This window comes from Strix uralensis, chromosome 14 (genome assembly GCF_047716275.1).
Source record: "Strix uralensis isolate ZFMK-TIS-50842 chromosome 14, bStrUra1, whole genome shotgun sequence".
Lineage (NCBI taxonomy): Eukaryota > Metazoa > Chordata > Aves > Strigiformes > Strigidae > Strix > Strix uralensis.
In genome coordinates, this window is record NC_133985.1 from 4,225,389 (window position 1) to 4,248,563 (window position 23,175).

Sequence of the window (23,175 nt, forward strand, 5' to 3'; positions counted from 1 at the left end):
ACCTCCACTACAGCTCTAGTGGAGGGGCTGTCAACCTTCCACCCCATACAGATGACGGGCTGCCTTTCTCCAATTTGGCAATCCACAGCTTTGCCCAAGGACAGCTCCTTGCCCAAGGAAAAATGAGACTAAACCTTTGTTATGTTGATTTCTAGCATCTCGTGTTGGTTTATCCTTAATTTCCCCATGACATCAGCATCCCCATGCGTATTTAAGTAGAAATATTTTGATGCAGCATTATCCCATATTAACTTCAGATCCTGGCATCAAGCTGAGATGCTTTTGGTGGGGCTTCAGTCACTCCACCCCGTTTGGAAATGGTGCAAATCCGTACAAGGCAGCTGTGAAGCCTGTGTGTGAGCATGGAGGCTTTGCTGCTCCGCTCCCAGCCCTCCAGACGGGTGGACGGACGGATTGATGGATGGGGACCCTTGCAAACCCCAGTCAAGGGACTGCGAGCTGTTAGAACGGCTGCTGGAGGAATGCAGGAACAGAAGCTTTGGATACAGTTTCAAACAATGTGTAATTATCAGGTAGCTGAAAATTAGCCCATCTGTGCCTCGGGGAAAGACAATGAGAAGTTATGTGTTACTAATGGCTGAAAAGCACTGGCAACACAAAACAGGAAATTTTCCATAAACTTTTTTCTTGAGGTAATGTAATTACACGGCATAATCCCCAAATCTCCTGACTTTTTGGTGGTTTTTGATAAAGCTCACGAGGTCTTCATCCTCTTTTCTTTTTCCTCTCCTCATTGCAGCAGCATGGTCTTTGGCATTTTGAGCAGTGCCAGCTGTCTGGCCAGGCCACCTAAAGCAGCAGATGTGGGTAACATAAACTGCCTGTACAACGGAATAGCTAACGACATGTATCAGGTTTTTCTAAAGCAGATTGTAAATATCCACCATGCCTTTGCCACAGCCTCACTATCTGAATGCAAAGCACCCGAGCTTGTAATACTATTTTGGATAAAATTTTTGTGCCGGTCGAGTTGGCCGGCCAGAGTCTGGGTCTCTGATCCAGGTCAATGCACACACAAGCATCAGCATGATTCAGATTAAGGACCCCTTTTGTTTTCTCTGCTTTTGGTTCCTACTGATCTGGAATGCAAAAAAAAAAAAAAAAAAAAGCATGCTTTCTTTAAGTGCCTTGAAGATCCCATGATAAGGTCTTTGGGGGTTGGTGAAGCAAAACTGGAATAGTGTAAAACTCATGCAAACAGTCCAGGCAGGGTAAATAGCTCATGATTTTTTTTTATTCATACTTTTGTCTGTGGAATAACTGGGAGCAAATTGCTTTTTCCTTTCCTAGTCCAAATTATTCAGAGAATTTTTCTGCTGATTTTTGCTATTCTCCCTTTAGAGAGCGTTTGCTCTCGAAGATGGCCTGCTTAGCTCTGAATGGAAAGCAAATGTTGCCTTCACCTTCAGTGAACTTTGAAGCAATTGATTTTTACGGCATAAAAGAAGAACTGAGAAGTGACAGCTCGTGGGCTTTGCGGAGGATGAATTTTGCCATTTCACGACTGTCCGTGCAGGAGGATGCAGGCGTCCCAGAAGAAAGATGACAGATGCTTTTTCAACTCATCCCCGCTCAGCCACCAGCCCTGTCCTCTTTCACACGTGGGGTCCCTGGACTGCCAGCTTCTCTGCAGCCGCCGTGCAGACGCTTTAAGCAACCCGTAATAGCGAGGACTCCAAGGAAAATTATTCTTGCTAGCTTTTGTCTGGTAATCTGAGGTCAAGAAAACAAACTGCTTCCTCTCTGCTCTCTCCAGCACTGTGGCGAGAAATGCAGCCAAGCTCCGGCACCGAGAATAAAGGCAGAGCTGGCACAAACACAGGAGCTTCTTAAATGAGTTTGCCATTAGCCGGAAGGGCTGCAAATTGAAGCGAAGATAAGCCCCTTAGCATTTCCCTTTTTTAATCCAAGCCTCGTAAAAGCAGAGATGTGTTCCTATTCAGTGGGCTTTATACTGAGACAGGTATTTCATTTACCCAAAAAACCCCTGGATCGGATAAATTATTAATGTTATTTATAAAGGCAATTCTGCCATTCAGCAACTTCTTTTGGATCCCTACGCTTAATCTCACTGCTTAGCATAAGATACACTCCAGTTAAAAGGCAAAATCACATTCCCTTACAAGGCCTGCAAAATAACGGAGTGCTGAGGTGCCTGAAAAAGGGTTGTAGTTTAAATTCCTCTATAAAGACTAATACATTTATCAGTGGCAAACACAAGTCCTGATTTCCACTTGCTTGTACTCTCCCTGTGTGCTGGATGGGGCCTCACTCACACGCATCAAGAGCCGTCAAAGCTACTCAGCAAAAACGGTGGAGATGCAAAACAGCCAGTGCTTATACAGCCTCTGTAGGGCTCTTTGGTGGCTGGGTGGAACTGTGTGGTGAGACAGCAAGTAACCCTGTCCTCTTCTGTAACCTGTCCTGTAACACGTCCTATCGTGCTGCTCTGGGACACCCACAGCCTTCCTTTGGCTTCTGCAGCCTGCACCCTACACCCACCCCATGGACCAGGGCATCATCAAGGGCAGAGACACCAGAAGAAACGTCCAAGTGTCTCATTGAGCACTGGCAGGGGCTCCCACGGTTGGGCAATGGAGTCAGGATGCTCGGAGTCCCAAAACAGGTCCCCAGAGACCCTGGGAGAGCTGCCACCACAGTGGCATTGGAGATCTCAGCCCCAGCAAAACTAGCGTGGCATGTAACCACGAGGAGCAGGGGAACAAACACGAGAAGCTGCAGTCCCGGTGCATGGCCAACATCGCCATTTCAGGTGCAACAGCGGGACGTGATTGACTAGTTTCCACGGTGAAGCGCCAGTGCTGACAGGTAAAGCAGCACCCCTCCCATCAGCAGGGTGGAAATGGGTATTTGGGGGTTAAATGCCCATACTGAGAAAGAAGAGAGCCAGCATCTCCCAAAAAAGATGTGCTCAAGCCTCTAGGAGGGGAACAACGGCTCCTCGTTCCCACATCAGGACCACATGTGGAATAACAAACGTATCTCCCCTGCAGCCCCACGTACATCCCGAGAGTTGTCACAGCAGCCATAAGCTGTCCCCCTGATTTGAGGGCAACACACATGTTGAATGCCAGGGAATGGCAGTGCATGGGAATTGCAGGGAGGTTTGGAATATTTCTCACGAAACGTTTTCTCCACACAATATGTATGCTCCCTGAAACCCTTTTTTCAGCATTTTCCTCTCCAAAGGCTGCACAACAAACTGTTTAATTGAGCAGCCAGCGCTGGCTGATGTTTTGTTTCAGCACAATTTGAACCAAGGCAAAGTATTTTTGTTTGCTAAACTTGCTCAACCTTTTCACAGTAGGGTTACGACAGCAACGTGTCTTTTTCATAGACAGCATCGCCCTTAGGGAAGAAGCACTCAGGACGTTCAGGATCTGTTTTTTCTCCTGGGCTGGGTGCCGGGGATGAGCAGCGGCTCGCGGGTGGCAGCGTGGTTTGCCTTTGATCAGCCATGAGCAGGGAGGGCTCCTGCAGCTGCGCTTGAAGCTGGAGATGTCTAAGCTACGGGCACTGCAGAGAAGCACACTTTTGTGTCAAAACGACTTATAATAAGATTTTAAGTTTGTTCAGGGAGCTGGAATGAAATATTTAAACACAGCATCATAGTAGCATTTTATTCTCATGAAAATGCTGAAATGCCATTTGCAAATCAGAAATGTTTTAAAATTTGCTTTGAAATAGCAGCATCTTTATGCAACTGTTATGTTTTTTTCTTTCCAGGAAGAAACAAATGGGGGGGAAAAAAGCTTAGCTATTGGCCATTTCCTCACAAATGAGACGTCTGCTTTTCAGTCTGTTCTGGTGAGTCTGTTTGGAGCCATCATTCCCATTTGGAGCAGGGAGAATCAGCCTCGAGAGCAGCCTACGTTGTTGCATCCAGCATTCAAATTACATTATCTTTGTTTCTTACACTGATGATGAGACATTTAGGTTGAAGAACTCCACTGGGCATTGTTGCTGCTCTGAAGGGTTTGCATGATTTGAAATAAATGTCATAAAAGAAATAGCAAGTTCTTGTATAAAAAGCACAGCTGTCCTACTTTTTTTTTTTTTTATTGGGGCAGTTTTCACTTTCTTTAGGTACAGTTTTTTCAGTTCTTAATTTGCCTATGTATATATTATATCTTGTTAAACACAAGAAGCCAGCTTGCTTCAGTCCCTCTTCAAGACTTGAACAGTTTCTTATCTGACTCCTTGCTGTTCCCAAGCAGCGCACAACTCCAGGCAGGTAGCCCAGAGCCACCCAAGCTCTTTGGTGCCTGGGTCTGGGTGGTGCCAGGGCCATACTGAAGTGAATTAAACTATTTTCCATGGGAAAAGCAGTTCTTTAGGCAGTTCTGGCCAAATCAGGCGTTCGACATTCAAATTGGTAGTAACAAAGAGTTATTCTATAATAGTGACCAAAATATACTTGAATTCAGTATCTTAGCAGGATCAAAAAGCCCCAAATCCCTTAAGATGATGCCTGACTTTAAAAAAAAGACCTTCTGATTTGTATACAGTTTGTTCATAGGGTTTTTTAATACAAAATTCAAAGAACTGTAAGGATAAAATGTTGGCAAGCAGCATAAAAAACTGCTTAAAAATAACATATGAAAGTGTCAGAAGAAATGTATATCATTTATCCAAAATACTAAGGATCCAAAATAGCTGATATGGTTGAAAAGAGTAGAGTAGGCATAAGAAAATTCCTTCTGAACTGAAGGCAGGTCTAAACAGAGAGTGTAGACAGAAGCGTGTCTTGGCCAGTTAAATGCACAATGATAATGCCAGGCTAGCACAGGATTTTAAGGCACAAAAGGCAGCTTTCTCAGCAGCTGGCAGGGGTAGGACAGACCTGGGAATTGTCTAGTCCCCAGATCTAGGGGAAGCTATGGTGGTCCTAGGGGCTTCCTTCAGATCAAGCTGTCCTGCACGTAACCAATATTTAGAAAGCCAGCAGATCTCCAGCCTGCAAACATTGCTCTTCTAAACCCTGAGATTTGATCCAAATGAGCCATTGTCTCTCTCAAGGTGCAGATGCACTGTAAAATAAGATAAAATCAGCCTCTTTCAGCAATAAAATAATTGGGAGCTCACACTGTCTCCAGCTGATCCTGATTTCCCATTAGTTCACCAGATCATTGACGTTTCTCACTGATGAAGCTCGTGCAGCCATTTCCAGCACCCAAGCCTGCACCAGCCTCTCTTGCTGCTTCTCTGAGCCCACCTGTCCACACGTATCTCCCAGGCAAGTAAATCTGGCTGCGATTTCTCATGCCCTAAAAGCATATCCTAATCAATGACGTTCCCACCATACGGATGGAACAGCACTTAAAATGTAGCAATGCTTGGAAACCTACACACAACTGATGGCCTGTCAGCCACTGCTTTTGGCCGTGTGTCTTCCTCACTCAGCGGCTTCTTGCTGCCACAAACAGGGAGGCAAAACTCCTGTGATCACTGTGCAGGTGATTAGAGAAAATTGCATTGCTGAAGCACTCTGTGGCTGCAGCCATGCTCCAGCTCTTGCCTTGCCTGCTGGTAAGCTGCCAGAGAGAGGGAAGTGTAGGCATAAAATGAATAGCAGAAGAGATTGCAGGTAATTATGTTTCTTAAGCTGTTAACAGGATTGGCCATTTGATAAATGAGAGGATTTGGGAATGTTTTGTCACTGACAGCCATTGTAAGATCCGAGTGGAAACGGGAGCGTTTCTCTTCCGTAGCGCGAACAAGAAGGAAATTCTCCTGGGATGCTTACGCACCGTGAAATTCATCTGAAACCTGGATGCCAGTGCACGGAAGCGAAAGGACAAATATAGGACTCCTTCTGCTGAAAAAAAAAGAGCCAGGTCTCTTACATATGCAACTAATTTCGTTTTGGTGTCCCTCTGGTGTTCCCAGAAGCTTCTGTCCTTTTATGGTGCTTCCCCATCCCTGCGTACGGTTTTTGTTGCCACAATGGCCCCTCAAATCCCTCCATCTGCTTTACAGTGCTCTGAATCCCTCTGTCTCCCCTACAGTGTTCTCAGCCTCTTGGCTTGCTTTTGTGGTTCCCTAGCTAGCTGGAGAGGAGGGAGGGAAACCAGCACTCCTCTGTTGTCCTTCTGCTCCAACAGTGCCCCTTGGGGTGGTTTTGGGTACCCCTGGAGCCCCTCTGTTTCTTTTCCCTCAAGGGCCTCGGTGTGCCTTCTGGGGTGCTCCAGAGCTTTCAATCTGCTTTTTGGTGCCCTCCACCCCCGGAAATCCCTGTGCTCTGGTGCCCTCAGGAGTCCTCCATGTGCTCTGTGGGCCCTCAGGACTATCAGACTACCAGTGAAGGAAGGGCAGGACCCACGGTCTGACAGCCATCTGCATGGGGACAGGACGCAGGGACACATCTTTTTAAGCCATTTGCCAATGAGTTGGCCTGAAGCAGAAGGGCAGGATGAGAGCTGGACCTGCTCCAGGGGAGGGGAACCAGGACTCACCCCAGGAACAGCACCCAGGAGGCTGGTGTGAAGGGTTTTGCTCTGCAGCGAGGGAAGGTGGCGTCAGAGTGAATCGCTCAGTTTAAAGTCATGTTAAAAATCATCTCAGATGTCAGTGCTGTGTGGCCACTGGCTCCAGGCATCTCCTGTGGACGTGGTCCTCTCTGACGTGACCCCCTGGAGCCTACATCCTGACTGGTACAGATCCTGTCTTCATTGCAGAGCCCAGCACTGGAGGTCAGAGAAAATGGTAAGCAAAGAACAAATAAAACTCCCTTGTGCTGTTTTCTGGGGCTGCCTTCCCCAGCCAGGGCAGGTTCCTTGCAGGATCGGTGCCCAAGGCAGCCCCTGTTTGTGTGCGTAAGCAAAGGGAGAGGGGAAGGCTCTCCCAAATCTCCATCACAGCTTTTCACTGTTTTTTAGCAGCCAAATCCAGGTTAGTTGTAGTGTTTTGGTTTCCCTGCAGTTAGTAGCAGGGAAAGGTTGCTGGGAGGAGCTGGTGCCTCTCAAATCTCATTTTCCCAGCAAAGCCTGGGCAATGGGCCGGGGAGACACACTCCTTGATTCAGTCCCGAGAGCACTCTGGCCAAGGGCTGGGTGCCCAAGGAAAAGATGGGGGCAATGAAGCCGTTTTGTTTTCTTTGTAGCACATCCTGCACTGGGAAAGTGAGAGCAGAAATTCATCCAGGCAGCCCGGACATGCACACAGCCCCACCTTCTTCCCAGAGACAGGATGAGCCTCTCCAGTGTCCCTGTCTGAGGAAGAAGCTTCTGTGATCCTGCCTGGTATTTCCAGCAGGCACTGGCTGCCTGTCCCTGAGGAGGTAGGTAAAGCAGCAGCTGCCTCTTTGGGAGATTTAGGTAGTAGGAGACACAAGTACAGTTTTATATTTGAGCTCTTCTCAAGAGCAAAGTGGTGATTCAGCCTGAAGAGATGTATTGGGTAGGAAGAAGAGACATGTTTTGACCTCAGCTGCATTAGCTGGTAGCAGCATCCCAGAAGGACAAAGCCTGGGTGGTTCTGCCCTGGTATCAGCTCCCCAAGCAGAGCAATGTCCTGCCCGTGAGTCATGCTGCAATTAGCCAGTTTCTGTACCAGCTGCAAACATCTCCAAAAATTGCACAGGGATTCCATTTCGGGAAATAGGTTTGGTCTGTTCACATACTCTGCTCCAGCACCCAGGGCTCTTAAGAACTGCAATCACTGCAGAGACTGGGTTGTGTGGAGAACAGAAAACCTGAGTGGCATTTTTATCCTCACACAACTCATTTGGGCTGCAGAGTGAGGTCTTGTAGCCACTGTCACACCCTGCCTCAGCCACTCTGGATGGGCCTTGCCGCATTCTGGCAACTTCTCTGTGGGGGCCTGGCCCCCACCCACCTCTGCAGTTACACCTCATCTCATTACCCTGTAAAGGAAATCTTTTTAGAGACTTCTCTGAAAGGCTTCCTTACAAATGAAGTATTTTTTAGAGACTTCTCTTAAAGAGTAACAAGATGAAACTTAAGTGCAGAGGTGGGCTAGGCCCAACCGGAGCTGCCAATGCTGCCAGACTTTGCTCCCCAGCCTGTATGAATAGTGTTGGCACAAAAAAGCCACTCAGGTTTTCTGCCCTCGCTCAGCTCAGTCTCCGCAGTGAACACTGTTCAACTTCCAATTAAGTTGGGGTGCCCTTGTCTTTCCAGGTGTCCTACTATCCTTCCCCTGAATAAACACTTTCTACCCTCTGTTTAATGGCAACGTTTATGAAGCACATTGGAACAAGGACTTCAGCAGCTGGAGCTGTGTTTGCTGGGCCCTTGCTGAAATAGAGTAAAGAGCAAGCTAGGCTGAAGGGAGCATCTGTGAAAGCAGAGAAAAAGCCCCTTCTGGCACTTACCCACTGCAAGGAAATAAGAGCTGCCTCAGCAAGACAGCTGTTGGCTGCCCCCTTTTAGCTCCACCAGCACAGCAACAAGTTCTTTCTGATGTAGGAGCTGTGGGACAAGCTGAGGATGAGGAGCAGGGCAAGGTCTGCTCCAGAGATCTGTTACCAGGCATTAAGTAAACAATGCGTTGAATAAACTGAAAGTCACCTTGTCTCAGTTGTAGCTTGCTCTACTTTTTATTTCCAAGAGCAAAACCAACGCAGCATGTTGCTATAATGTTTGATTCCTGCTCAGCACTTCCTGCGGCGTGGCTCCCCAGCGAGGGCTGCGGAGAGCTGGCAAACACAGGCCCTTTCCTCCCGTAGCAGCTCCTTAAGGGGTAACTGAAGGCAAAATCCAGTTCCTGCTCCTTCAAACACCATCGCTGGAAAACAAGGTCACTTACTCTTTGCAGCTCAAGCTGAAGTCTAAAATGGTGGCCCCAAGCAGCTGGTGGAGGGCAGGCAAGAGGTGAAACAGCAGTTATTCTTAGCAATGAGCACCTAGGAAAATAAAACAGAGAAATAGCAGGAAGAGAAACTCCAGACACTTTGCAAATAGGACTCAAGCCCCTGTTTTCACCCAAGCAGGGGCAGATGCGCAGATGCGCACACTGAATTTGTGCCCCCTTGCTCCAGCAGCCCAGCCAATGCCCAGGGCTTCACTTCACACACAGCAGGAGCTAGAGCTTCAGCCACAGCTGGGCAAGGCAAAATCTCTGCCAAGGCTCATCCGAGAGCACAAGGCAGCCACAGGAACACAACTGCCACCTTGAGCGGGTTGTAGTTCAAGCAGAGAGATGCCTGTTCTTGCCAGCACATTTAGGAAAGGAAGATGGTTTGCCAACCTGCTCCTGGGGTAGATGGATGAGAAAGACTTCCCAAAGGGCTGACCCACAGTGGCAGTCTTTGCCATTTATAAAACCCTTGCCAGACATGGGAACTAGAATGATCAGAAAAAGCTCTACAACTAAGAGCATCTGACAAGGGAAGGCCAAGCCAGCTGCTACCTTTAGTTCCAGCCAGCCGACATGCAACCCCAGCCCCACGAATATGATCACAGTCCAGAAGCCAAACCTGCTCCAAACAGGCTCAGCTCAGCAGCTGATCCCCGCCCCGCTGCAGCCCTCGCACCCCTGAGAGGGAGGCACCAGGCCTTCCGGCTGTTCCTCTCAAGCACTGACTGGGAAACAAACTCTTCAGCTCAGGTTTAACTGTGCTCCTGATTGTTTGACCCACATCAGCCTTTCCCATGGGTAGAGTCCATGCTCCTGCCTCTGCAGTGCAACACTCTGTGCTTTCATGGCAGAGCCCTGAAAACAGCCCCCCACCGCCACCACCTCAGACATGGAGGGCCCTGCAAAAGCACCTGGGATCACCATGCCTCTGGCTAACAGCAAGGGATCCTCTCCAGGGCCCCCTGCCTGGACCTTCTGGGCACAGCCAACCCACCAGGAATGGGGCACACAGGCCCCCAAAGCCTCCTTGGGGTTTAGCTTTAGTCACTCACCACTTCGGAACACTTATCTGACATCTCCCATGCCCACATCCTCCCTTGCTCCCCATATTGTCAGGGGACTCCTGTGCTCCTCTCCAGGGACTTCTGATGCTTCATTGCAGCAAAACAGCAATGCCTCTGCTGAAAGAAAAGCTCCTTGTGAGTAAATGAGGGTACAATCAGAGCAACACAGGTCTGGTCCAACACCTGAGGTCCCAGGTCAGTCTGCTGCCCTGCAAACTCCAACCTAACAAACACTGTTTGGGAACTGGCTCACTGCTGACAAAGAGCCCAAAATCCCAGCAGCTTCCCAAAATACCCTGACAGGGAATAGCATGAACCGTGCCCCATCTGATGGCACATCACCCTGCCCCACAGACCCACAGGGGATATGTGCAGGGACCACAAATCATCCCCGCACCAGGGCAGGAACAGGCATGCACTTTATCTCTCCTCTTCCTCCAGAAGCCACACTCGGGGGGATTTTCATGCAGGGACGAACAGCAGCAGCACATCTCAGCCTTTGCACAGGGATCCCCCCTTGCTATCAGGACCCTCGTGCCCACAGGCACCCCACTTCCAGCCACTCTCTGCGGGGTCTCCGCACACCAGTGTTGGGGACAGGCCGCGGGTGCTGCAGAGCTCAGCCCCAGCAACCAGAAGCTCTCCCACTCCAGTGCAATGCTGCCCTTGGTGGCTCCATTCCCATTTTGGGAACCAGACCAACAGCCCGTTTTTGGAGAACAGACTAACGCTCCTGGTGCAAGTGCTCCCAGTCTCATCCACCCTCCTCTCTACCACATATCCCTGCAATCCAAAAATGCCCACAGACCCTAACAGAAGACCAAGTGATCACACACACAGAGGAATGAAACTCCCCATCTCCTGAGTCCAGCTGGGAAGAGTACACACCAGCAATCTCTTTGAAGCCCCCCTGAAACCCTGGCACTACAGCCCCCACACTCTTCACCAGCACATTTGAAGCATGCTGCAGAGACCAGGCACCTCTGCAGCACCTGGAGACAAACCCTGGAGAAAAAGGTGAGGGGGCCAAAGAGCCTGAGTCAGGGTGAGTGCTTCACACCACAGCACAGGATGCAAAAAGCCCTTGCGGCTGTCCTCCATCCCAGCAGCCCTGGGCAAGCGCCTGTGGCAAGGCAGAGGGACACCAGTCCCTGGGAACAGAGAAGCTGCTCCAGCTCCAAGGAAAGATACTTAAAATTATTGAAGTTTCCAGAAACAGAAAGAAAAGGACCAGCATGGCCACTTGATGTTGTACCTGCTCCGGAGGGGCAGTGGGAACTCAGGGCAGGGCATCGACTGATGTGAGAAAAGCAGCCAGACAGCAAGGCCTTAGAGGTGAGACCATGCAATGTTACCAGTTCATTTTTTACAGAAAAGGAAAAGGCAATACAATAAAACTTGCTTCTAACAATACATAAAAAGAAATACAAGGACTTAAAAGGGTGCAGGACAGACTTACAGACATCTGTGCTATTCTTTAGTCTGTGCTCTTTCCCTTCAGAAGATTGTTCCCAAAAAAGAAGGCAAAACACCCTCACCTGTAGCTCCTCCACCAGCTCCAGGGGCACAGCAGCACTCAGCCAGCCTGGCTCCTTCCCCAGCAGCCCTGGCACAATCACAGAACAAACTCGGCTCGAGGATGTGGCTGCCTCCTCCAGCCCTCGGCTGCCATCCTTTGCTTCTCCTCAACCACGGCACCACTGGCTCCAGCATGCTAGAGAAATCACATATTCACTTTCTACTCCTTTTTGGTAGAACAGATGTAGAATAAAAAAAAAAAAAGACCTGAAATTAAAAAACCCTCTTTCCACCCACCCCCCCTCCCCAGCATCTACCAGAACCTCAGCCAATCTAGCTTGGTGCTGGCAACCTCCAGTCTCTTTTAATTATCCTTGTGGTTCTGTTTAAATGTGTGAGTTCCCTCGCTTGGGAAGTGGTTAGTTCAAGATTTGTGGTGTGAGTGCCTTTCTGCAGAAAGACCTGTAAGTAACCTTACCAATCTATTTATAACTTTTTTAAGCTGCTGACCAGGTTAACCTCCATGTAGCTATCAGAGCCAGGCACTAAGATTAAGGAAGGACCGTGTTTCTGAATGCTCACAAAGACAAAAGGGAGTCATTTATTAAGTATTACTTAAATTTCAAGTGACTTTTCACAGAATCAATCACAGAATCATCTAGGTTGGAAAAGACCTTGAAGATCATCCAGTCCAACCATTGACCTAACACTGACAGTTCCCAACTACACCATATCCCTCAGCGCTGAGGCAACCTTACTCTTAAACACCTCCAGGGATGGGGACTCCACCACCGCCCTGGGCAGCCCATTCCAACGCCTGACTACCCGTTCTGTAAAGAAATGTTTCCTAATATCCAGTCTAAACCTTCCCTGGTGCAACTTGAGGCCATTACCTCTTGTCCTGTCACTTGTCACTTGGTTCAAGAGACTCATCCCCAGCTCTCTGCAACCTCCTTCCAGGTAGCTGTAGAGGGCGATGAGGTCTCCCTTCAGCCTCCTCTTCTCCAGACTAAACCCCCCCAGTTCCCTCAGCCGCTCCTCGTACAACATGTGCTCCAGACCCTGCACCAGCTCCACTGCCCTTCTCTGGACATGCTCAAGTGATTCAATGTCCTTTTTGTAGTGAGAGGCCCAAAACTGAACCCACTCATCAAGGTGCGGCCTCACCAGTGCCGAGTACAGGGGTAAGATCCCTTCCCTGTCCCTGCTGGCCACGCTATTGCTGATGCAAGCCAGAATACCATTGACCTTCTTGGCCACCTGGGCACACTGCTGGCTCATGTTCAGCCGGCTGTCAATCAACCCCCCCAGGTCCCTCTCTGACTGGCAGCTCTCCAGCCACTCCTCCCCAAGCCTGTACCGCTGCTGGGGGTTGTTGTGGCCGAAGTGTAGCACTTGGCATTTGGCCTTATTAAAACTCCTCCAGTTGGCCTCAGCCCATCGCTCCAGCCTGTCCAGATCCCTCTGCAGAGCCTCCCAACCCTCGAGCAGATCAACACTCCCACCCAGCTTGGTGCCCCCTGAAGCCTTCCATGCGGCTTTCAGTACTAACCAGAGCCCTCTGTTTGGCTTTCAGTGCTCCCCTCTGTGTGCGCTATGGTTTTCAAAACTTGTGTATGAATTTTTTTTTATTTTTATGCCCCATGGAAAATGCTGTATTCATGCATGGGGAGGCTCTGTAGGTACCTAGACCAATGTCTGAGTGTTTCAGCTCCCGTGACCACATCACAACAGCATCATATAGAGATGCTTACGGGCACAGCACAAATCAGACTAGTCAAAATGTACAACTCTTCCCTCTGTGCTGCCTATTCTGGGTTTTGCATATTCTCACTCCTCTGCCAGAATAACATGTGCTCAGCTGCAAAAAGTGTCTTAAGGCTCCATTACTTGCTAAAAACCACAACCCCTGTATGACAGATGAACCAGAAAGCAATAAGGAGGTTTTACGTGCATAGAAAAAAGTAGTCCCAGCAAACAGTGCTGGAAGCAGCAGCAGCAAAGCCTCCCTGCTGGAAGAAGGCTCGGCAAAGGCAGCATGCCTAGTACACCATCTCTCTTCCAACCACTAGCCCCAGTGTTCAGCCAAGACTGGAAAGGACTGGATGGTCCATGTCTTCAGTACCCCAGCACTTGACAGAATAACTGACACTTTCTAGTTAATCTAGTGGAAAGAGTTTTGAAGCAACTTGGAGGAAGCAACATGAATATGCAGCAAATATAGTCGAAACCTGCTGTCTATTGAAATGGCTCATTAATACTGCACAGACAAAGCAAATGACTGATGCTTACTGCAGAGTTACCAGTGAACATATCTGTGCTTGGATTATCGAAGCAGTGCAGAATATTTTCACCCCATATGGTTTGCCTGAAGAGGCTGTTTCAGATAATGGTTCTCATGTTGTTTCCATGGAATTTCAATATTCCCCAGAAGACACTCGCTGGAGCACTCCAAAGCAACCTTGTGTCATTTGGTGCCACGTGAACTAGCAGAATGCTGGGTACTTACAATTAAAAGTGGATTACAGAAAAATAATAATGAAGTTCAAATTTGAAAAAAAGGGAGCATGAAATGTTTTCACTGGAATCAGGTTAGTAAACCTAACTTTCAACATGATTTTTTTAATGAAAGTGTCACTCACAAAATAATTTTATGTACATGGATAAAATTAATCAAAATCACTGAAAGAAAAGTAGTGCAAGATTAAATATCCACAAAATATGCCTAGGCACCAGAGATCTCTTGGCAGAAAGGACGGAAGGAAAGAACTGGGACTCATGCACCATCTGCTAATAATGAAGAGATACAGTGGTGCGAGTACAAGAGAAAGGTTCACTAAGGAAAAGCCCTTCAGATTGAAAATGCTGTAACTGTAGTTATGAGAAAAGAAAAACACTGGGCTTTAAGGTACAAAAAAACAAAAAACATCCTACTCGGACAAATCAAAGGGCTATGAACTCTCTCTGCTCACATCTTGTGACCTGTAGTGGGTGCTATGGAAAAACCTTACAGCACAGGATAAATATATATCCGTTTCCTGGATAATTTTCTGAATTGTCAGTTAATTGTCTACGGTCACCGAAATTTACAGTCCAAAGCAAACACAAGTAAAGAGAGGGAGAGGATACAGCACTACGGCAGGGCTTTGTTAGTCCCTGTAGGATTAGCTACATGCGTGTAGCTCTACATGGGTGTATTCTGCATGCTTCCCTGCCCATACAGTCCATCCAGGGACAGCACAGTGGCGTGAGGAGGCTGGTGTGAACAAGGGAGAACAGCTCTGATGGAGGAATGAGGATCTCTGACATATGGTGATGAAGCACAAGGTATACGAGACTCTGGAGAACATTAACAGCTTTTGAAAGAGAGGGCAGATTTGCCACCTGAATTTCAGTGATCATGCCATAATCTATAAGCCCTCTTTTACTGCTTGCCCTACCTCCAGCCCTGCTGATGTTGTATCAGGATGCCTCTCTAGATGGAGGGAGCCCTGCCTGGACAGAGGTTTTCCCCAGATACTGCTGCTGAAGACGACCCCATTCTGGTATCCTCATCCTCTTCTGTGACCCAATATCTACAAATAATGAGGTTACTGGTAAGAGTATGACACTGTCATCCTTTATAAAGACCTTAAGTAGACTGAGTCTGAACACACACGCTGTGCTGGTGGTTTCATGTATTTGCTGCCAGACCCGCACAGGAGGCACTGTGTGGTGCTGGGCTCCCTTCCACATTCTTAACAGGCAACACACTTGAACGAGCACTGATCTTTCCACCTCTACCCTGTAGACGTTCCCTGGCCCACCTGTGTGTGTCCAGATATTTTTGCATCTCTTCCTACCTTGTATCTGTTTACCTTCTAAGTCCTCCCACCCGCCTTGCTTCTGAGGTCTGCCGGCATACACCAGCTCCTCTGCTGTGCACTGCAGGTAAAATCTTGCTCGTGCCTGAAGTGGTGCTTGTTGTTGGACAAGGTCTCTGTGGAATACATAGCTGAACGCTAGCAAGTCTCAGCTGAACATACATAGACTGACATGGCGAGAGACTCAGGACATGTCAGATTCCAAAGGAAAAGAAAAAAGGCACAACTTTCACCAGGGTTATTTCTTCCTGAAATTTCAAGCCCTTAATTCAAATATTAAGACTCTATCTTGGCAAAAGTGGACTATATGGCATTGCTATTGGTTTTTTTATTTATCTATATATAAATTCAATATTAAGCATATATTACAAAGGTATACGTATGTATTCAAAACATTGGAAAAATGGTATCTTTTTCTTAATACGTTTGCCATTTTACCTGACACTTTAAAAAAAATGTGGAAAAATATCAGACCGAGTCAGACACTCAACACAAAATCTTAAACCAATTGACTCACGTGGTTAAAGTTTAGTAGTGATATCAGCAAAGAAAAACAAAGACAGAAATGTCAAACACTAATACTGCATAAAACTAGTTGTAAATCAATAGCCAGGAAAACTCCTGACCTAGATGAACAGAAGCACGAAACAAAGAAACCTCAGAATAAAATCCATGGCTGACAGAGCTTAGCGCAAGAAAGTTGTGTTTGCAAAAGAAATCCTAGCAACAGTACGGGGTCACTGCTTGCTGCAGACAGGAGAATTGTGAAGGATTATGCAGAAAATGCAGAAGTGTTCAGACTTTTATTTGGTATTTGGAAAGAAGGATGATTTGCTTTCATTGCTTGAAGATGATGAAATACTTTCCAGACTATTAGTAAGCGAGAGAGATGTTAGAATCTATCAGCAATGAACATTTTTAAATCAGCAGGCTCAGAAGCTCCAGCATAGTCGGCAGAGAAGCTCTCGGGTCCACTAACACTGAATGTTAATAGCAGCAGATCTGTAAATGCCCAACTTATAAAAATCTATTAAATGAGAAGGGAAGCAAAGGGAATCAATGAACCATCAGAGAAAAGAGCAACTCTGGGTCAAAGTAAGGGAGGGGCATTTTCCATCCTATCTATTGTTTGGGTGGTCAAGGGTTCTCCTAACACACTGGAGCCACCATCTTTCCCATTTAACCTGATGGCTCTGATGTACACACTTGTCACTTGACAGTCACTCAGACCAAAGTTTTCTTCTTGGTAAGAAAGCTTTGACTTCTCTGTTAGCTTGAAACCTTCTGCTGGAGTTAAGAGAGATAAATGAAAAAGGGTAAAGAGATATGGGCTCAAGCCCGGCTCCCTGTTATTGCCACATGCAAGGTCAGCTGGTTTTCTAACCAGGATGTAGGTTTTTGTGAAGCTTTTCCTTAGGTGTGTACTTCTCCCAGTGACCATGCGTGACAAGTGGCTGGCTTGTGGCCATGTAACGTTCCAAGTGGGCACACAGAAGCTCAGGGAGTAGCATTCAGGAGTGCAGCGTTGCGATGTGGCTGGCTGAGCCAGAAGCCCAACCTCTCCCACACCGCACAGCCATCCATGCCTTTGCTGGCTTCAAGTGACAGCAAGAGTCCTGCTTTAAACAAGCTTGACTCCCTCTTCTTTGTAACAAGTTGCAGTTAGAAGTGAATTAAGTTAGTGTATACTTTGTACTACTACATAAGCAAATTCAAACAACTGAATGGGGCTAGAAAGCGTTATCAGGTACTGGAAGCCATTCAGGATAGCACCAAAATACATTATACATGTCCAGCTGTGCACCAAACTCTGTCTTTGGAACTTACTGATATTTTCAACTCCCAAGAAAAGTGTTGCACTAAAACTAGTGCATAGTGGAAGTTGTAATACACTCTGTGTGATCTCCCATTTAATGTAATGAGGCTTCACTGAAAAAAGAAGAGCAAAATAAAGATTAATCAAAATCCTATGTGAATTTATTTATGGATCACAAAAAATGTTTCTAGAATATCCAAGACATGGTCGAGGGATAAAGTTAGATGAAGTTAGGATTTATCTCGATTACCTAACCTGGCATTAAAATCCTTTCCACTGATCAGCAAACAGAGGGATAAAAAGATTTCAGAGACATTATGTAGGTCTGGAATAATTCCCAGTACGAGTTCCTATAAGAAGAGGAATTGTAGGAGGAATACAAATATTAATCAGAAGAAAAGGTTCTAAATTGGGAAACTGCTCTGGCAACGAGACAAAAGTTTTAAGTCATTAGTGTAACAACCTCTAATCCCTATCAGAGCAGCCAGTCTCATGACAAAGATGGACGTGAAATGGCTTTCTCCATAAATATTTCAGTTTTGATTAATTCTAACATTCTGTGTCTGGACGTAACAAATATGTTGTCAAACATATCATGAAAAAACAGAACCATTTAGCTGAACAATCCAAAACCATGTAGAAAACTCATTTTCTAGGAAACAGAGAAACAAATTTTAAAGCTGCTTTCTTCTTAACTCAATGCATAAAATTCCCCAGTGTCCAACTCTTTAAAATAACTTCTCCCCACAAGAGCAGCCTATCTAATTAAGTCCAGAACCATGCTACCGTTCTGACCCTGATTTCCATTGGCAACTCCCTGACAGGCACCAAAATACCTTATTAAATTTTTCCAGGGATAGCAGTTCTGCTTTATAAAAAAAATAAGTAAATATTTTCTAGGTCAGAAAAGGCAAGAAATGCTAGGAACAATCCTGCGGTCACAGAATTCAAACGGAGCATCAGGCAGTAAGCTCAAAGTCCTGCTATGGTGACAAGCACTCATGTAAAGCAGATCATCCCTACCCAGAGACTGAAGAACATACATATGCATACCAAAGCTCTGAGATTACTCACTCAGAGCACTCTCTTTTTTGTGTGTAATTACAAATCTTTTCCTTTCAGAGGCTGTGCCAGTATAAGAAGCTCCTGTGACAGCCTCACGGTTGTGACAGTACAACTGTGTTAGGGCTACATACACAAGCGGATCAAGGTGGATCCCAGGTAAGGATAGCTCTGTTTTGGGAAAAGTATTTTTTAGGCAGCCTCATTCTCTGTCCCAGGTTCCGGGGCAGCCTCAGCGTGATCAGAAGGGACTGGGGACAGAAGGGGGCGCGAACTGCTTAAGTCTCATACTGGCACTGGAAGAAATGCACTTGTAATCATGGTCTTTGGTTGAGATGCTTAATAAAGCAGGAATTTCATGTAGGAGCAGGAGGCTGCAGTGTTTTGCTACCAGACACATGGACATGAGGCTCAGGCCCTTGGGTTGTTCTGGGAGAGGATGGTACTTCCTCGGTCAGCTACAACAATTCCCACCAGAACTTGCACATTCTTACAGTAAGTTTCACTTTGAGTTAATGAATAGTTTCAGACTTTAAAAAAAAAAAAACACAAAAAACCCAAAAAAAACCCTCAAAGTACTAATGGATTTTACCATGTAGCAGCTTGGCATGCTTTACAATAAAGGATATAAAAGTTGCCATCAAATTTACCCTCATTTAAAGGTTTCCACTTCTATGTTATTATGGGCTTCTTAAGTAATACTGAAGTGTATTTTAAAAGACAGCTGCATTAGATTCCAATTTTGCTTTTAAGTAGTGCTACCAATCTAATTAAATCATCATTCTCTGAGTTCGCACCCTGCAGATGAGCAATACTGCTTTCCAGAGTACTCCGAGTCCTTCCGAGGTCTGTGGAGTCAAATTCATAGCTACCCAAGCACACAGAAAATTCCTGCAGCCATGTAAGAGCCAGGTGGAGATACCCTGGGGACAGCCAGCAGAGTAACTCAAAACAGAAACAAGTATTTTTCTAAAGCACAAAATGAATTATGAAAATATACCCAAACAAAATGGAAAGTGAAAGCAGGATTGAAAGAGGAAAGTTTGGGACCACTATACACAGCTTTATACTAAACTAAACTTATCTACAGCGGTAGCCACATTCATAATTCAGTTCTTCCCCACATCAGAGAGCTGGAGATGTTCTCCAGCCTTACTCCACAGCCCTGCATATCTTGTTAGCTATTCCTCTGAGACAATCCACCCAAACTGACCGTGTTTGGGTCACTATTGATTGCATTCAGGATCCCATCTGCAACTTCAGTAATGACTGAAACACCGCTGGTCAGTGAAACCCGGGGAGTTTGGACAGAGTGAGATAAGCTGGGCTGAATGTGGTTGTCTTCCAAAACCACTAGAGTATTGCTCTACTAGAGACTAGATTTAGCAAGTGAATTCTAGTACCTGCATTTCAAGTCCCAGGCAGGAGTGTAACCAGCCACAAGCCCTGGGAACAGCTGTACTGCTACTGGTTTCTAGGATTTTCTTCATTCAGTCAACTCTGAGGTGCTGAAGATCATGAGCTATGAACACTGCTTCTTGTTTCCATGTTCTGGACATTACCCGTGTTAATGGCTATATGTTTATCAGCAGTCTCCCTCATTTTCTAAAATTTCCGCACAGGATTTCTCTCCCTCCCTCTTGCTCTCCTTCCCCCAAAGTCTACGTTGGAGGATATCACACTTTCTACTCCTGAGATCCCAGTTGTGGTTCTCTCTTCATAGTGTCCCATTGACCACAAGAAGAGCTATTGGTGGCGTGCACACCAGTTTCTCACTCATGATCTCTGTTCTGGCCTAGAAATTGCCTTTATTGTCCTACTTAGCTGCCTCGGAGCCCTTCCCATGTACCTCTACCTGGCTTTTGACAGTTGAATGAGTCTTCATAATTCTGTTTGGCAGGACACTGACTTCCCATCAGCCTTCCAGAAATTCTTAATTCATTTATACTTTTGACCTACACAACAGTCTCTGGCAGTAAGTTCTACAATTTAATAAGTTATATGAGAATGTATGACTTTCTGGTTTAGACCTGATGCCTCATAATTTCATGAGGTATCCTTAACTTCTCCTATTCTTAAAAATAATAACCATCCCCTCTTCATTGTTTCCTAGCTAGCTAGGAGATCTCAAGACCTCTGTCCCATGCCTATCTTCTCTGTCCTGATACATAAACCATTCTGTCCTCATCCACTTTCTGTGGGTGGAATTCAGATTAAAAAGCTTTGATTTAGTGTTGGAGTTTAGATATCTACCTCATAGATCGACACCTACAGGTAGAAAACTAAATTTAGGTGTCTAAATCTCCAAGCTAAATAACTCCCACCCATCCTTTTTAGTTCTATTTTATTCTTTGTGAAGACAGGATGAACAGAACTGCACATATTAATCAATACGTGGGTTTGCCAAACATTTATATAGTGACATAATCACATAATCGTGTTTTTCTTCTCCTTTCTTCCTTTTCTAAAAATTTCTCTCATTCAGTTTGAATTTTTTATTGCTGTGGTCACTGCATCAATGTTTTCATAGAGTTACCCTACAGCAACTCTATTTCTGAGTGATAATAACGTAATGTTCAATCTGTAATTGAGTAAGTATAATATATAATTGAATATGTATGTTTCCAGACAAACTACTTTGCATTTATTAGCATTGATTTTCACATGCCATTTCTGACACAGTCACTCACTGTCATGAGAACCATCTGCCTCTCTTCTCAGGGTCAGATTTGACTATCTCAGCTAATTTTGTGTTATCCACAAACCTTGTCACTGCAATATTCACCCCCCCTCTCCAAATCATTTATACAGATATTGAAAAACACAGGTCCTAAATCAAACAGTTGCATGACTAAGCTGTAGAGCTCCTTTCACTGGGAAAACTGATCTTTTCTCCCACTTTTTGTCTCATTTTGGCTCCATCTTACTTACTTACAAGAGGACATCTTATTATCTCATCTTAACTACTTTAAGAGTCTTTGCAGAAAGACTTATTGACATTTGTTTGGAAGTCCGTACACACTTTATCAACCAGATCAGCCTTACCTACAAGCTTGTTGACATCTTCAAAGAGTTCAAATAGATTTATGAGACATGGTCTCCTTCTGCAAGAACTGTAATGACTTTTTCTAAATAAATCACATTTATGAAATTGTCTACTGGTTCTCTTCTTTATTATTGTAGTTTTTACCCACTTATTCAGTTTGGAAGTGAGATTTACTGATCTGTGGTTTTCCACATTTGTCCTGGAGTCCTTTTTCTCAAGGCTGAAGACACATTTGCCACTTTCCATCCTTCTTGCAGTGTGGTCAACTTAAATGACACTTTTCATGCTACATTTAGCTTTCTCTTAATCTAGTGTTTGAGGTCTTTCAGAACTCTTGATTGAGTATCATCTTATCTTGGTGCTTTCTTACTGTTCACTTTATTGATTTGTTCCAAAACGTCCTCTGCTGAAACTTCATTTAGGGACAATTCCTCATACTCTCCACTGATTCACCACTAATGTACCCCTTTCCAGCCTTCCTCTATAATTTGTTCCCTATTATTACAGTTTCCTACCCTTCTGCCAAGTTTCTGAGGCATTTATTATGTCAATAACTTCCTTTAAAATCAGACAGTCTAGTTCACCTCTTTTAAGCTTCAGAGTTGCAGCATTTGTATAGATATATTTCTACATCTTTTATTGATCTAGTTGCCCATTTTTCATGGGGCCTGCTTAGCTGGGACTTTAATTGCTGAGACCATTCTTTCCTATTTCCTTCCTCAATGTTATTGATTTCAGTTCCTTCCATTTTTCTAAATTACAAGAATTTTCTTATTTCTCAAGAGAAGCTGCTATCTTGAACCATGTGCTCTTGCTTATTTGGTGAGTTTCCACAACTGTCAACTATAAAAATACCTCATTGCTTTTGAATGTTAAAACCTAGTTTGCAATCTAGTTTCACATTGATTTATATAGCTTATCTCTCTTGTTAAAACTACCTCACCAACAACTAAGGATCTGCTTGTCTGGTAGTGTGACAATTTATAACACTGTGATTCCACTTTCAAAATTTCTTTCCTACTCATTCCTCTGTCATCAGTACTCACATCATTCACAACACCGGCTCCCTCTAGCACTAAGTGTGGACACAAAAATCCAGCAAAGGCCTCAACAGCACTGCAGAAAATGAGACTTCCTCCCATTTTTTAATAATGCATTTTATTAACACCTCCCAGTATGAGACTGAGATGACTGGGTCACTTTCTCCCGTTTCTCAAGACCATGAGAAGTCTGAGGGCATGTTGGTTTATCCACAAATTTTATGAGTTCTTTGTTAAATCATATAGGTCATTAATTAAAAAACTGAACAGAACTGGGCCCAGGACATATGTCAGCAGGACTCTAGTCAAAATAACCTCCCAGTCTCACAGTGCCCCACTGCCACCCACGTTACAGTAATATCATGTACCTTCTAAATTATGAACCTCAAGCTATGAACTGCACAGGGCCTGCCAGGACAATGAATTTGGCTGTGGTCTCCCTCGCTCCTTTCTGGATCCAGACTAGAGCCCATAGGGAGGAGGGCTGCCCACTGCATGGGCTATTTTGAGTACCCTGCAGGCCATCTTTGCTGGGAGCCCACTTAGTGCCTCTGTTCATGGCACTATGTGAATCTGTCCACACATAAGCAATAAATCTCACTGCCCCAGGAAGCACTGGCTTTTCTACACTTGCACAATACAGTTACGCATTAGAGGAAGGGCTGCAACATATGGTCTCTTCCTTATACAGAAACAAGGTAAGTGTCTCACCCAGCCAGAAATACTGGGCACACTGATACAGACCATATTTCTTTAGTCTGCTTCTGAAAGAATCATGTGGAACAGTTTCAAAAGCTTTCCTAAAGCAAAATATGTCCCATCTGCTGCCTCTTCTTTATCTACTAGACATTATTTTCTCAAAGAAGGGAATTAGAGTAAGATCACATGATTTATTCCTGGTAAC

The 23,175-nt window shown here is 45.5% G+C and overlaps 1 long non-coding RNA gene across 7 annotated transcripts in view; it reads right to left on the bottom strand.

Annotated features, from left to right (window-relative positions):
- Positions 1 to 3,648: 3,648 nt before the first annotated feature.
- Positions 3,649 to 23,175, bottom strand: part of LOC141949626 (uncharacterized) — a 33,295-nt gene continuing 13,768 nt past the window's right edge. For 5 of the 7 annotated variants that reach the window (XR_012630819.1, XR_012630822.1, XR_012630820.1 and 2 more), the window contains 5 exons: positions 11,465 to 11,640; positions 9,915 to 10,043; positions 8,812 to 8,908; positions 6,498 to 6,728; positions 3,649 to 5,860 (listed from right to left, as the gene is read on the bottom strand). This is a non-coding gene — a long non-coding RNA (uncharacterized LOC141949626). The remainder of the gene's footprint in view (positions 5,861 to 6,497; positions 6,729 to 8,811; positions 8,909 to 9,914; positions 10,044 to 11,464; positions 11,641 to 23,175) is intronic. The other 2 variants (XR_012630824.1, XR_012630823.1) reach the window with 2 other exon arrangements.